The sequence below is a fragment of the Labeo rohita genome, chromosome 2 (assembly GCF_022985175.1).
Source record: "Labeo rohita strain BAU-BD-2019 chromosome 2, IGBB_LRoh.1.0, whole genome shotgun sequence".
Lineage (NCBI taxonomy): Eukaryota > Metazoa > Chordata > Actinopteri > Cypriniformes > Cyprinidae > Labeo > Labeo rohita.
Window position 1 is genome coordinate 20,235,164 of NC_066870.1, and position 15,017 is coordinate 20,250,180.

Sequence of the window (15,017 nt, forward strand, 5' to 3'; positions counted from 1 at the left end):
TTCAGTTGTTAGTCAAGCCACTGAATTATCACTTTTTATTACTATTTTGTTTGTTTTGGAAAAGCCTGAGATGTGTGTAAATTCAGTCTGGGACAATCAGTCATTCACAATGTTGCAGGTCTAACTGTTGTAACTGGCAGGAGCGGAGACCATTTCCTGAGGTAATCTATTACTAGGTGGAGGTCTTGTATTATTTAAAAAATGCCTTGGTTTGGTTTCTCTTTCTGCTTCTTCAACATCATGTATGTCGTTTTTTGCTCTGCACACACATAGAGACACGGAAGGAGATACTTTCTCGTGGTATGATTTTTTGCATTTCTGGCTAGCACCAGATAGATGGTTTTGCTATTTTTAGGGTATTTCCAAGGAGTTAAAGTCATGCCAATTTAGCAAAAGTTACAGTGAAAGTACCTACGAAATTTAAATAGGTGACAGGGGACCCAGCATAAGAAACTTTCAAATAAGTAGGCATGACAAGCATACTAAATGCAAAATGAACATACCAAACTCAAAACTAGCTTTTTCTTGGAACGTTCAAACTTATTAAAATATTTGATAAAATATCATTAAATTAAAAAAAGGACTTAAACACTTTAATGAGACCAAATAAAACATATTTATAAATAATAAATTGATTTTCAGTCAGCCATGAGTTGCCAGTGAAACACTCTAAATTTCACAGATTTTAAGGTCCCCATGAAATCAAAAGTTTTTTGGATTTCAGTATGAATATGTTAGCCTTCAAGTTATCTATAAGCTAGTGTGCTCCAAAACAATGACAAAATTCACATTTACAAGATATACGCTGTCATACCCCTGAACCTTATATTGGTTTTTCCCTCTTGTGCCCATATATGGTTTTCCTGTTCCTGCTCTCATTATGTCATTACAAGTTAAAGGAGAAGTCCACTTCCAGAACAACAATTCACAAATAATTTACTCACCCCCATGTCATCCAAGATGTTCATGTCTTTCTGTCTTCAGTCGTAAAGAAATTATTTTTTTGGAGGAAGGCATTTCAGATTTTTCTTCATATAATGGACTTCAATTGTGCCCCCGATTTTGAACTTCCAAAAAGTAGTTTAAATGCAGCCTCAAAGGGCTCTAAATGATCCCAGCCGAGGAAGAAGGGTCTTATCTAGTGAAGCGATCTGTCATTTTTTTCAGAAAATAAAAATATGTATACTTTTTAAGCACAAAAGTTTGTGTAGCACAGGTTCTGGTATGCGCGTTCACGATGCTACATATTGAATCATGTCGAAAGGTCATGCCGAATGTAGGCGGAACTTACCAGTGTTTACAAAGCGAACGCGCAAAAACGCTGTTTACAAACAAAAATGTACAACGTGTCGGACAATTCTGTTGTAGGAGAAAATAAGATGGAGTTTTTCGCCATACTCTACCTTTTTTAGCCGGAGTACACAGGCAATGAACTTAGACGTGATTAGTAGTAGTGATGGAAAGTTTGGATCATTTTACCGACTCGGACCTTTGAGTCTCGTTCAGCAAAATGAACGAATCTTTTTTTTCTAGTCATTTCGTTAATTTTAGCAAAATCAGCATCATGTGACAGCCCCATAAGATGAACGAATGACTTGAAAAACCTGAAGACTCGAAACAGGTGAACTAATTCCAGTACAGATCCTAATAGAATGTTGCGCATGCACGACTAAATCACTCCCCAAGACGACTCGTTCTTCGCGAGTCACATTAAAGATTTGCTCAAAATGAACCAATCGTTCAAGAACGACCCGTGGACGTGCATCCCAGAACCTGTGCTACCTGAGCTTTTGTGCTTAAAAAGCATACAAATTTTTATTTTTCGAAAAAAATGACTGATCGTTTCGCTAGATAAGACCCTTCTTCCTCAGCTGGGATCGTTTAGAGCCCTTTGAAGCTGCATTTAAACTACATTTTGAAAGTTCAAAATTGGGGGCACAACTGAAGTCCATTATATGAAGAAAAATCCTGAAATGCTTTACTCAAAAAAACATAATTTCTTTATGACTGAAGACAAAAAGACATGAACATCTTGGATGACAAGGGGGTGAGTAAATTATTTGTAAATTGTTCTGGAAGTGGAGTTCTCCTTTAACCTTGTATCACCTGTGTATTAATTAAGTTCATTGTATTCACCTGTCTTTATAAGTTGGTTTCAGTTCAGTGTTTGTGGTCCGATCTCGTCTATGTGTACGTGTGTTCCTGCCCTGTTTGTGGATTTACCTGTTTGGAATATATTTAAGACTTTTGATTTCACTGACCTTCATCTTCGTGCTTATCCTTCACACGTAGTTATGACATAAGCATTCAAAACTTACACTTTCTTACCTCTGACAATATAGATCAATGATTTTGATGACATCACCCTGCACTTCAGTGTCTCATCAAACTTCGTCCAATCAAATGCTCTGTGGAATCCAAAGCATCCCGCCCCCTAAACTATAAATAGATGCTGAAGCTGCAGCTTCGATCACTTTCTGTACGGCAAATGGCATGTAGTGCACTATATGGGGCATATGGAATGATTTAGAGTATTATTTAGTGTAAATATGCTTTTCATTGGGGCGAATGAAGTCTGGTTTCATGCTGTGACACTTGAACTGCTGCAGCATGCATACATTCTGCTCTGGTCCGGAGAAGCGATAGCACAAAGCGGATCATATGCGTAAAGCGGTGCAGACCACAAAATGTATTGGACCCATTTGAATTCTTCACAGAATCCTATATTTTATAGTGATATGGATGTGTCATGATCGGGGCTGTGGGTCTTCCCTCAGCCTCTCGAGGTCGCTGTTCCCCTTGCACTGCACTCCCCTGATTGTTCACGTCTGTCTTGTCATTTGCACTGATTACGCTCACAGCTGTTCACACTCTGGACTATTGTATAAGAACTCTCACTTCTCACTCCTGTTGAGTTCTGCATTGTCTTTTGTCTATGGTCTTCGTGTGTGTTTCGGTTCGGTTTGGTTTTGATCTGTGTTTCCAGTTTTGTTGTGCCGTGTTGGCCTTTTGGTTTATGTTTATTTGTGTTTTGTTTTATTAAAATTTTCCCTTCCCTGCATTTTGGACCCTCACCTCATTTCTCAGTACAACGAACGTGACAGAATGCAGACCTCCCGCCGCGTCCGGACAGGAGATAGAAGTGAGAGTTCTTATACAATAGTCCAGAGTGTGAACAGCTGTGAGCGTAATCAGTGCAAATGACAAGACAGACCTGAACAATCAGGGGAGTGCAGTGCAAGGGGAACAGCGACCTCGAGAGGCTGAGGGAAGACCCACAGCCCCGATCATGACAGGATGAGACTGTGGCTGTCATACGCTGTTAAATGCTGTACTGAGCTCAACTGCTCTGACCCAAGCTGTGATATAAACTAAACATTACTGGCTATTTTAAAAAAGGAGGTGGAACATGTCAAGCATGCTTGATATGTCCCGCCCTGTCTTCCTGTTTCAGTTGAAATTATGTCAACACATAGAAAAGATTCATTAATCTCAGCCTTAGATGTCACGCCCATGGACTGTTGCCTGAATGTCTGATGCATATGGTACACAAAATTGGAAACACTTCAGGAGTTTAGAATCATCAACTGATTGATTGAACTCTACAGAATTTCTGCGAAACGTGTGTGTCGGGTTCTTTAACATTCTGCCTGGAAACAAAGATGGCGTGACGCCAAACCTCCTAACAAAAGAAGAAAGCCGCTGTCTTTACAACTATGACAATGAGTGCTTATCAGGAAAATGCTGGATTTTCAAAAGTGTGTGAAATATGTAACGTTTGCGGCATAGACTCTTTACAATATGTACAAGAGTTTCACACACTGGTTGTGGGGACAATTCCACGCCCCTAAACATGACGCAGCACAAAACAAAACATGACTGGTTGCTTCACCTGTCAGTCACATGGCTTCTTGGGAGGGGCTTGTCCATTCAAAACAGCCAAGGTTCCATACCTTCCACCGTCAGTCTGAAGGTCTGTCTATGTGGGACTATAGATGCATGTGAATGAGTAAATGAGCGAAAGAATGAATAAGTTGTAGAGTAGTAGACGTAAAAGGCTAGATGCATTCTCTTTATAATACATGTAGCCTTTTATGTCTACTAATCTACAATTCATTCATTCATTCATTCATTCATTAACATGAATCTTTGGCTTGACTTTTTTGTTGCTTGTTTTGTAAAAGACGCTACTGATCTCCAGTATGACTACACTGTAAAAAACAATTTGTTGAGTCAACTTAAAATAATTTGTTACCTGGCTGCCTTAAAATTTTAAGTTCAGTCAACTCAAAAAAAGTTTATTCAACTTGAAATGTTTAGTTATACTAAGTGACAACTTAGATATTTGAGTTGAATCAACTTAAAATTTTAAGGCAGCTGGGTTACTTACCCATCTGTTAAGTTTAGCAAACACAAATATCTAAGTTGTTGCTTAGTACAACTTAACATTTCAAGTTGATTAAACTTATTTTAGTTGTAGCAGGTTAACAAATTATTTTAAGCTGACTCAACAAATTGTGTTTTTTTATTTTTTACAGTGTACTTGGTTTTTGTTGTTGTGTTTTTTTATATATAAAAACTTAAAAACTAAGTGGTCTTGCTGCCTTAAAATGTTAAGTTCAGTCAACATGAGATGTTAAGTTGTGCTACATGAAAATGTGGATATTTGAGTAAACTTAAAATTTTAAGGCAGCACGAACATTTACTTTTTTATGTTGAAAACTGTTTTTAAGTTGTTTTTTTACAGTGTATATATATACAGTAATCAACATATATATTGGACTGATTTACCGATGTCCATACTGCGTTTCTGTGCCTTGACCATGGTAGTACCCTTGCTGTCTATGCAGGGTCAGAAAGCTCTCGGGTTTCATCCAAAAATATCTTAATTTGTGTTACGAAGATGAACAAAGGTCCTATGGGTTTGAAATGACATGAGGGTGAGTAATTAATGACAGAATTTTCTTTTTTGATGAACTATAAGGTGCATAATGAGGCAAGAACAGACTAATGCACATAATTTGAACTCTTTATTACTACCAAGGTCTGTACACATGCTTCAAGTCTGTCAGTATATTGTATTTTGTGCATCCACATATAAAGCCTTTTTTTAATGGCTGTTATTGCACAGCAATGAACTCAGAAGACGTCAGCTTTATGCTCGACTGAAGCTGTCCTTTTAGATAACTCTAACAGATGCTGTCAAATCACAGAAGCATCTTGTAGCTGTCAGACAAGGACAACACTAAATTTCCCAGCGCTTCAACTGCTGCCAAACAAGCCAGATCTAACTGATCAAAAGCCACTATTTTGAAAACGTCACGCTGTTTGTCTTTATAGGCGTTAAGGTTCTTCATGTATGAGTCCTTGCCTCGACTTCCAGTAATGTTTTGAGTGCTTTTTCATTTTCTCATATATCTTAGTAACCACCTGAATCATAGAAGTGAATTCTATACAAGTCCTTCTGTTGCAGGTTTTTTTTTTTAAGCTGAAACCATTGTAACATAATATTTTTTATCATGGGTATTTTCAGCCAGGGATAAATTCTCGATTTAGATTAGATTTGTCACTGGCTAATTAATAAACTGCCCAGAATGGCTGGTAATTTGGTACGCTGCCTAGTCTACAAGCCGCTAGCTATGATGTCATGTTTTGCAACAGCATAAAAAAGAGATTTGCGTCCCTCATTCTTACTTTCTTAACCGCCTCACCATAGCTCCCCACCTCTGTGCTTGTCTTTGCCCAGCCAGAAGCTCTAAATAGGATCAAACAGGAGAGAAGAGATCCTTCTCAGGACCATAATGAATTTCTCCTCCTCTCATCTGTGCTGTTTGTGATGTGCGCTGTACACGCTCACTGAGAGTGTAGTGAACCATTTCTGCATGGCAGTCCAGAGGACCCTGCTTCAGGGCACAAGTGAACTAGATCAATCAGCTTGGCTTTGTCAACCTAGGAGAGCCCTCCACCGCCACCATTACATCTGTGTCCCTCCATGCACTGTGCTACTCTTAGGTGTCGCATCCTTTTGGCAGCCTTTTTGTTTTAAATCAAAACACTGATGGAGACAGTTCTTCAAATTCATCCCTACACTCTTAAACATAAAGGTGCTTTAAAAGGTTCCTCACAGCAATGCCATGGAAGAACCATTTTTGGTTCCACAAAGAAACATTCAGTCAAAGGTTCTTTAAAGAACCATCTTTCTTACCTTTTTATAATCTGAAGAACCTTCTTTCGCCACAAAGAACCTTTTGTGAAACAGAAAGGTTCTTCAGATATTAAAGGTTTTTTATGGAACCATTTAGACAAAAAATATTCTTCTATGGCATCGTGAAGCATTTAGGAGTGTAATGTCTCCTACAAATCAGTTCATGACTGACGTAGAATAGAATAATTAAGATTTTTTTTTTAAAGACGTCTCTTATGCATCTCTTAAAACACAATTTGTTGAGTCAGCTTAAAATAATTTGTTACCCTGCTGCCTTAACATTTTAAGTTCAGTCAACTAAAATTAGTTTAGTCAACTTGAAATGTTACGTTGTACTAAGTAACAAGATATTTGTGTCTGCTAAACTTAACAGATGAGCTGCCTTAAAATTTTAAGTTGATTCAACTCAAATATCTAAGTTGTCACTTAGTATAATGTAACATTTCAAGTTGAATAAACTTTTTTTGAGTTGACTGAACTTAAAATTTTAAGGCAGCCAGGTTACAAATTATTTTAAGTTGACTCAACAAATTGTTTTTTACAGTGTACAGTTTAAAAGAACTGGACTATCACAGTTGCCACAAAAATATTAAGCATCAATCATTCTGTTCATTGAACATAATAAACTTTATTAATAACTGAGCCGCAAATTAGCATATTGGAATTATTTCGGAAGGATCATGTGACAAAGACGGCTGATAAAAATGTAACTTTTTAGACTTTTTGTTCTAGATTTGATATATAAAATAAATGTAAAACACCACACATGTACATTAACACTGAACTAAGCTGAGTGATGCTGACTTGCAGTCAATTCTTCTTATCCTACTAAAACACAAAGTCGGCAAGAGTTTCAGGAGAGTGTCTTGTATCCTAGAGACCCGGTGTATTTATACCCTTCTTATGGGTTAGCTTGGAAACAGAATACCATTAGTGAAGAGCTTAGAGGTGTAAACTTGGCTGCGGTAGTGCTTAAGTCTCTCATTGGTTGAATAAAGCTGACCTGCTCAGGGACTTTTATCTGTGTTGTTGGTGTCTGTCTAATGGTGCTGAAAGAGGAATGACTAAAAATATGATGTCCTCTGGGCAGCCCTTCATATAAATGTCAGTTTTGCCCATTGGACTGTATAGTTGGTCTTCTGTTCTAGGTCTGCACACTTAAATCAAAAAGCGATATGAACTAGTGTCTGTGAATATTAAGCCACAAAAAAAAATACAATTTAAATATGAATCCTGCATGTTCTGCGTGTCTCTGTGTGAATGAATAGCATCGTCATATCATACACAAAAAGAAATTTAACCTACAGGTCTTCACAGCAACCCGTCAAAATAAAAGTTTAACTTGGACTTTTTTGTGGGCAGAGCTTATCTGGTGGCAGAAAATGACAGTTTTCAAGTAGCGTTCTATGGAAGCCATGGAATAAAAGGATTTAAAAAATGTAATCTGAGGTTATATTTCAAAATTCTTAATTTATTCAGGCAATTCTGATAAGAAAAATCAACTCGGCTCAAAATCATGAGTTTATAGCCCACGCTTCTAGGTTTCTTTCCTCAGAATTGACAAATTTGCTATTGTTGAATTTAATTGAGCTATTAAGTCCGAACTAAGAGATATAAACTTGCATGTGCAGAGAAAAAAATGATCAGAACTGTAAGATAAAATAGGTAAATGTTATGTAAAATGTTATAGGTTTAAATACTATTTCATGCTGTAACTGTAACTTTGATCTGCATGTGAATATCAAGTAGATAAATTGTTTAAATCAAATTTATGTTTTAAAAGTAGAGTAATCATGGCAAGTTCAATCCATATTCTGTCCATTTAGACGTCTGCGTGTAGCTTCAAATGGCGTTTCTGACAACAATATTCTATAAAAATGATTTGCATAACGATTCTAATATCCACAGGCACAACAATGCATTTTTCCTTTTATTACATGGATTTTACCTGTTTCCCTCAACTTATTACCAGTGTTTTTCTGCCACCATTATGCGCGCACAGCTGCCGGTGACATAACTGTGACATCTACTGCAAATTGGTCTGGCAATGGTATTACTACTACTAGTATTAATAAAAATTATTTTTGAAACATTATTTTTTAAGGAATATTTACCAGAAAAAGTATTACCAGAATTTATTTACCAGAAAAATGTAAAAACACAGTATTTCTTTATTTAATGAATTAAATTAGTTAATTAATAAATTATACATTTAATTCTTTATCAATTAATTAGAAATGGTTTTGATTATTAAAATTTAATGAAACCATTAAAATGGAATCCAGGAAATTGACTGAAAACACAGAATTTAGTAAAAACTGAATTTGAGAAAAAAAAAATTTGATTAATATTTTTTTAATTTAACCATTAAAACAGAGTCTTTATTTTTATGGTCAACTTATGAGATGTAAAAATAAATAAATAAATAAATAAAAAATGACATAAAAGTACAATAAAATATATTTGTTTTAAAAAGTAATTTTAAAAAACATACATTTTTATATTAATTCAGAAACGTTTTAAAAACTATTATATTGTATAATGTAGACAGTATCATTGTTTTCAAAATTGATATTAAGAAATGCTTCTTGAGCACCAGCATATTAGAGATCTGAAGAATCATGCGACACTGAAGACTGAATAATGCTACTGATAGTTTAAAATATATTAACATACAAAAGTAAAAAGTCAAATTGTAATAATATTTCTAAACGTTTTTGTTGTGTTTACTGTATTTTCAATCAAATTAATGCAGCCTAGGTGAGACTTGAGCCTAAAAACATTTGAACAACTTCAAACTTTTAAGAGTACTGTATATATAATAATAAAACAATGTTTTTTAGATAATGTTTTCTCATTGCATAATATAACCACGGTAGTTTTGGCTCGATACCTTGTTGATTCTGTCTTTCTGTGGATGGACAGGAAAAGAGGGTGGAGGCACCAGCGGAAATTAGTTATTAACTGCAACAAGCAAAATCTTTTCCAATTCCTGCAAACAATGGGCAGATGTTGGAAACATTGTATGAAAAACAAAGAGGGGTGGAATTTTCAGCATCTTCTGCGAAACATCTTGGTCTTCCAGTTTATTAGAGAGGGACGTAACAGAATCTGCCCTGCTCATCTAAGCTTTGTTAAAAATGCTGTTGAAACCTCTGTTGTTGTCTGTTCAGGGTCACAGGTAGGGTTTGTTGCTGAAAAACGAACCCCTTGCTGACAGAATAAGAGCTGTGCTTTGAAACGTGAAGGAAACCTCTTATTGGCTTTATTGTGTTCTTTGTCTTAAACCTCTGATGCCGTAACCTGTGTCCAAACACTCTGGAACCACAAACAAAAACACTTCTTAACTAATTGTCTATGGCTTTTCTAGGAAGTAATCTCTCTGTCCTATCCTTGCTGATTGTATACAAAGGTGAGGTTTCAGGAACAGGAGTGCCATTAGTCTTACAATAGACCCTCCTTTTTGCTGCATTTCCGACTCGCGCACCCTCTAACTTACATAAACTTCAGCTCAGTAGAGCAGAGAGTAGAGCGGTGGTTTGAGCAGTGGGCGAGACACTCATATATTTAATAGAGGGAGGCAGTGTGAGCCTCACACCGAACAGGATACACATGCAAACTGACTCGGAGGACATTTAGTGCCGGTGAGTTTTTTTTGCAGGACTGAATTACCCCTATAAATGTCAGATCATTTATGGGCACACATTTCATAAACAGTGGTTTGGGATGCTTGTGTTTTATGTTTGCATTGCTGCTTAAGAACTCCTTGCAAATATTGAACTTTGTCACTGAGATTTATACTGCATGTTTTAACAACTAGAACCAGCCTGAAGTGTGTGGCGATTTAAAGTGCTGCAATTATAGGGACTTCAGCATTTTTTGCAAAGCTTCTTGTCAGTGAACCAGCGTAAAGAGTGAGATTTTGCAGATTTTGCAATACATATTTGTTTACATGACAAGCACAATATGTATGTTGAGTGTGTTAGGCTATGCATTATTTAAGGTAAATCCTTATTTATGCAGTGCCACAGTGATTAAGTATGATCACGTCGTGTTCAAGTTATTAATGTTCAGAAATTGGGCGGTTGTATCAGTCCAGCCGATTAATTAAATAGGATGACTGTGGAATGAAAAATTGGCTCTGCAGTTTCATTTCTGAAAAGGAATCAGCATGAAGCCAAAAGTTTTGACAGTATTTAATGTGGTGTATGGCAACTATTCACTCCTTAAAATTCAAGAAATGTTTTCTTATTCCTCCTCTCAGGAAATGTTTTAGTCATGCTTTATTTTGGCAAACCACATGTGTGCTTGTATGATTTAATAAGAGGAACAGTGTTTCGGCCCCATCTGCTGTGCTTTGAAAAGACTGACACTGGCATAATGAGAGTGTGAAATATACAAAGGGGAGTGTTGCTTATCTCATTTGCAGTAAAAATGCTATTTTTGTCATATATTCTCACACATGCAGGCCAAGTGATCTTTTCTTGGATTTTCTCAAAGGAATAGTTCACACAAAAATTAAAATTTGCTAAAAAATTACTTGTACAAGCTGTAGATGAATTTGTTTCTTTATTGGAGCAGATTTGGAGAAATTCAAAATTACATCACTTGCTCACCAATGGATCCTCTGCAGTGAATGGGTGCCGTCTGAATGAAAGTCCAACGTCCAAACGATAATCTATGCACATGACTTCAAACCACTACTTATGGCTAAAATACAAGACATCTATCTATAATATTGCTTTCTCCTCAGTCTTGTTTTCTGCTTTAATTTTGGGTGAACTATTTCTTTAAAGAAATGACTTTCTTCTTTCAGGGAAATACAATGTGAGTTATATTAAAAAATGTCCTGGCTCTTCCAAGCTTTATAATAGCAGTGAATGGGTGTTGAGATTTTCTCAGTCCAATAAAGTGCATCCATCCATTATAAAAAGTGCTCCACTCGGATCCGGAGGAAAATAAAGGCCATCTGAAGTGATTGCGTAAGAAAAATATTGATATTTTAAACTTTATAAACCGTAATCTCAAGAGAGTGGTGTTCCAGAGGATGTTGGAGTAGCATAAGCTCCGGTAAGAAGTGACAAACACGGTTGTGCAGAGGAGAGAGCAAAACAAAACACCAGTCATGAATTAAAGTACAAAACGAAGATTTGTAAAAAAAAAAAAAAAAAAAAAAAAAAAAAAAAAGTCTGAAGATTTTGATATAAGCCACGAGGAAACTGGTTTTCCTTTGCTGTAAACAAAACTAGCACATTCTCACCGGAATTTACGCTATGGCTACGTCCCACTTCATCCACTGGAACACCATTCTCTCGTAAGCACACATACAATACGTCAGTTAGTGGAAAATGGATATTTTTCTTACACAAATGCATCGATTCACTTCAGAAAGCCTTTATTAACCCCTTAAGAGATGTGTGGAGTACTTTTTATGATGGATGCACTTTATTGGACTTCAAAATTTCAACACCCATTCACTGCTTTTAAAGGGATAATTCACCCAAAAATTAAAGTCACCCCAAGATTTACTCACCCTCAAGCCATCCTAAGTATATATGACTTTCGTCTTTCAGACGAATACAGTCAGTTATATTAAAAATGTCCTGGCTTTTCCAAGCTTTATAATGGCAGTGAATGGGTGTTAAGATTTTGAAGTCCAATAAAGTGCACCCATCCATCTTAAAAAGTACTCCATACAGATCCGGGAGGTGAACAAAGGCTTTCTGGAATGACACTCCTTCATGAACACATGTATGACAGTTAGCGGAAGCTAGAGATTGCAGTTTATAAAGTTTTAAATATGAAAATTTTACTTACACAAACACATCAATTTGCTTCAGAAGGCCTTCTTTAATGCCCTGGAGCCATGTGGAATACTTTTTATGATAGATGGATGCACTTTATAGGACTTCAAAATCTTAACACCCATTCACTGCCATTATAAAACATGAAAGAGACAGAATTTTTTTTACATATAACTCCAATTGCACTCGTCTGAAAAGAAGAAAGTTATAAACACCTAGAATGGCTTGAGTGTGAGTAAATCATGGGGTCATTTTCATTTTTGTGTGAACTATTCCTTTAATTTAAGGGGTTTGTTGTTGCAGTGGTTTTAACAGACCAGCAATGGTCCTTAGCAAATTATGCTTCTTTCCCAAAAATGTTTACAGCTACACTATTTATAAAACACTGCAAGTTACTTGCGGATGAACATTATTTTGGTAATTACCTGAGTTGGGCTTTGGCTGTGCTCTTCTATGATGATGATTCTGATGTTTTGGGGTGCACCGCCATACCAGTGTTTTAAAAATGATCATATTATGAAAGCGAACATCACATGTTGGAAGTCTCTCTACTGCCCTACTCTAAATAAACAAAGATTTACAAAGGTTATGATTGGATTTTGAGATGTGGGCGTTGAACTCAAAAATAAGCAGACTAAATGACTAGACAGTTTGACTGTTTGAGGTCAAAAGCATTCATGGATGAATTGTTCACACTAAGATCAATATAAAAGCAAAGTATAATGTTTCAAAATAAAACAGCATGCCATTTCAAATGCTCTGCCTATGAGCTAGAAAATGAACCGGCAGTTACAGGTACATAAATAATGGTATCAGTAATGAGTTGGCTATGCCAGAGTAACTCGCAGAAAGTGTCAAAGTACTGAAATCGGGGTTCAGATATTTGTGATACATCAACAGAGATTTGAGTTGTAATGGAGTAGAATGCAGGGCTCTACTGTGGGCCAGCTAAATGGTCTATGAAATAGCACTGGTTGATGAGGCTTAATTGTTGTTGAGGTCTGCTGAAATGCTGATGGCCATGCGTCAGCCCAAATCTTTTGAGCCAAGGCATTTGTGTGAGTGTGTGCTGGATGGGTTGCATTCCACTGCTTTGCTGACTTAGGGAGGATTTGTATTTGACGTGATTGTGCCAGCTCTGAGTTAGAGAGCAGAGACGGCACATTCAATATTTTTCCAACAACAGGTGTGGGGTTTATACTGAGACTGTGGGTGGGTGAAAGCATCAAAATGTGCTTGTGAAATACTACTGAGGTCATTTAAAGTAGCAGACAAACATGCAACAGGCATGTGTGTAAAGGAAGTATTTACCAGTAGATTGTTTCTCCGATTCGTTAAAAAGACATTTGATTATGAGAAACTAGAGAACAGTTTAGGTCAGGGGTATTTTTACTTGTACTGTACATACTAAGGGATAGAGAGACTGAATGTTGCATATTATAAAAACGGCCTATGATTAAATATGTATAGTGCAATATAAATGCATTTACATACTTTATAATGTTTACACTGCAATGCCATTAAAACTATTTATTATTGATGCACAGAGTTTTATACTTGTGCGTTCCATTTTAATTTTACTTAATACAGTTTAATGTAGGAAAGACAATAAAACATTTAGCTGAGCTTTAGTTTCTAAACTTAGTTGAGTATAATGTATTCATCACATCACATGTGTAGACACTGCACTGGCCTGTTCACATTGCTTACACAGTGTGTGATGTACTCTAATGAGCTCACTCTGTGCACATGTCCATTTGTATTCTGTCATGCTCTAGAACCCTGGTTTAACTGAAGTTCACATACCAGTATTTACACTCCTCTGACAATCTAAAGCAAGCTTAACTCATGAATCATGCATGTCGGAGAACAAGGCTGTGATTTGTTCTGAGCTTGGAGGGAACAAGATATCATTTTTTAAAAATCAACTTCACCATCTTCTCAGCACAGCAGAAGTGTTGTTAAAATGATGAGCTTGCCGAAACGGTCTGAAGTCATCCATGTCGAGTTGCTGTGTATTATCAACCGAAGAGCATTTTCCCCTGTTGTCACTTATCCTGCTTAAAGAAAACTGAGTCGGAATAAGGTTTACTCACAAGATTTAATAATTAAACTCTAACTAGTTGAAATAAAGTCTGTTCACACCATGGACGATAAGTATATAAAGTTTTAATACAGTTTTAAATGAGGCCTGTGGCCTCGTCACAGCCATGCCGATATACAGCAATATCGCACGGCTGCTCGTGTGATATTGCTTTTATGCAACAGTTTGATAGTACGAGTGTGTAAATACCTCAGAAACAACAACAGAGTGTCTTTAAAAACCCTCTTCTGTGCAAAATCTCTAGTTGATAGTTTAAAAGATGATCTCAAGCCTCCATTACTAATTTGAAAACGTCACTTTAAAACTAGTAACAAAGGATCACTGAGTTGCTTCATTGAAAACTTATTGTATTACTGTATTAAAAGTTCACTGTATTATTGGAGTCATGTATTATTACCTGCATCTGATACAGCATTCATTCTTCAGTTCTATCTCATATTCATAATAAAACATTGCTGCTCAGGTATTGCTAAAAGTAACAACACCTTAACAGACTGTTCCAGTCTCTATCAATATAAAAGCCTTTACTGTCAATTCACAATCATGAACATACACACTAGTACTAAATAGGGGCTGCCCCCTAATAGTCGATGAGAAGAGGCTTGGTCGACCAAAATTTTATTAATTGAAGAAAAAAAAATTCACAGGAAGTGTCTAAGTCACGCAGACTGACAGATTGTTAACTGCTGGTCTATGTAGTGATACAGTACTTCGGGCAGGACATCCAAACACCTATCATTCATTGACTTCAAATATGGCTTTTCATCTAAAAGATGGGTGTAGTAGCAAGTTTACGTGGCAGCTCAATCTATAGTTAACGTAGGAAAAAGTGTGCTATTGAAGTGTCTGTGCGGAGTGTGGAACAGAACTGAACAGTAGCGTGCTATGACAGATGGAGGCGCCG

At 36.5% G+C, this 15,017-nt stretch overlaps 1 protein-coding gene across 5 annotated transcripts in view; it reads left to right on the top strand.

The window, feature by feature from the left end:
• si:ch211-207d6.2 (sickle tail protein homolog) overlaps window positions 1–15,017 on the top strand; it is a 70,883-nt gene that overhangs the window by 7,028 nt on the left and 48,838 nt on the right. The window contains exon 1 of one of the 5 annotated variants that reach the window (XM_051135417.1): window positions 9,726–9,849. The exons of the other annotated variants lie outside the window; for them this stretch is intronic. The gene's annotated coding sequence lies outside the window, so the exon portion shown is untranslated. Of the gene's footprint in view, window positions 1–9,725; window positions 9,850–15,017 lie in introns of those variants that run through there. 5 annotated transcript variants of the gene reach the window in all.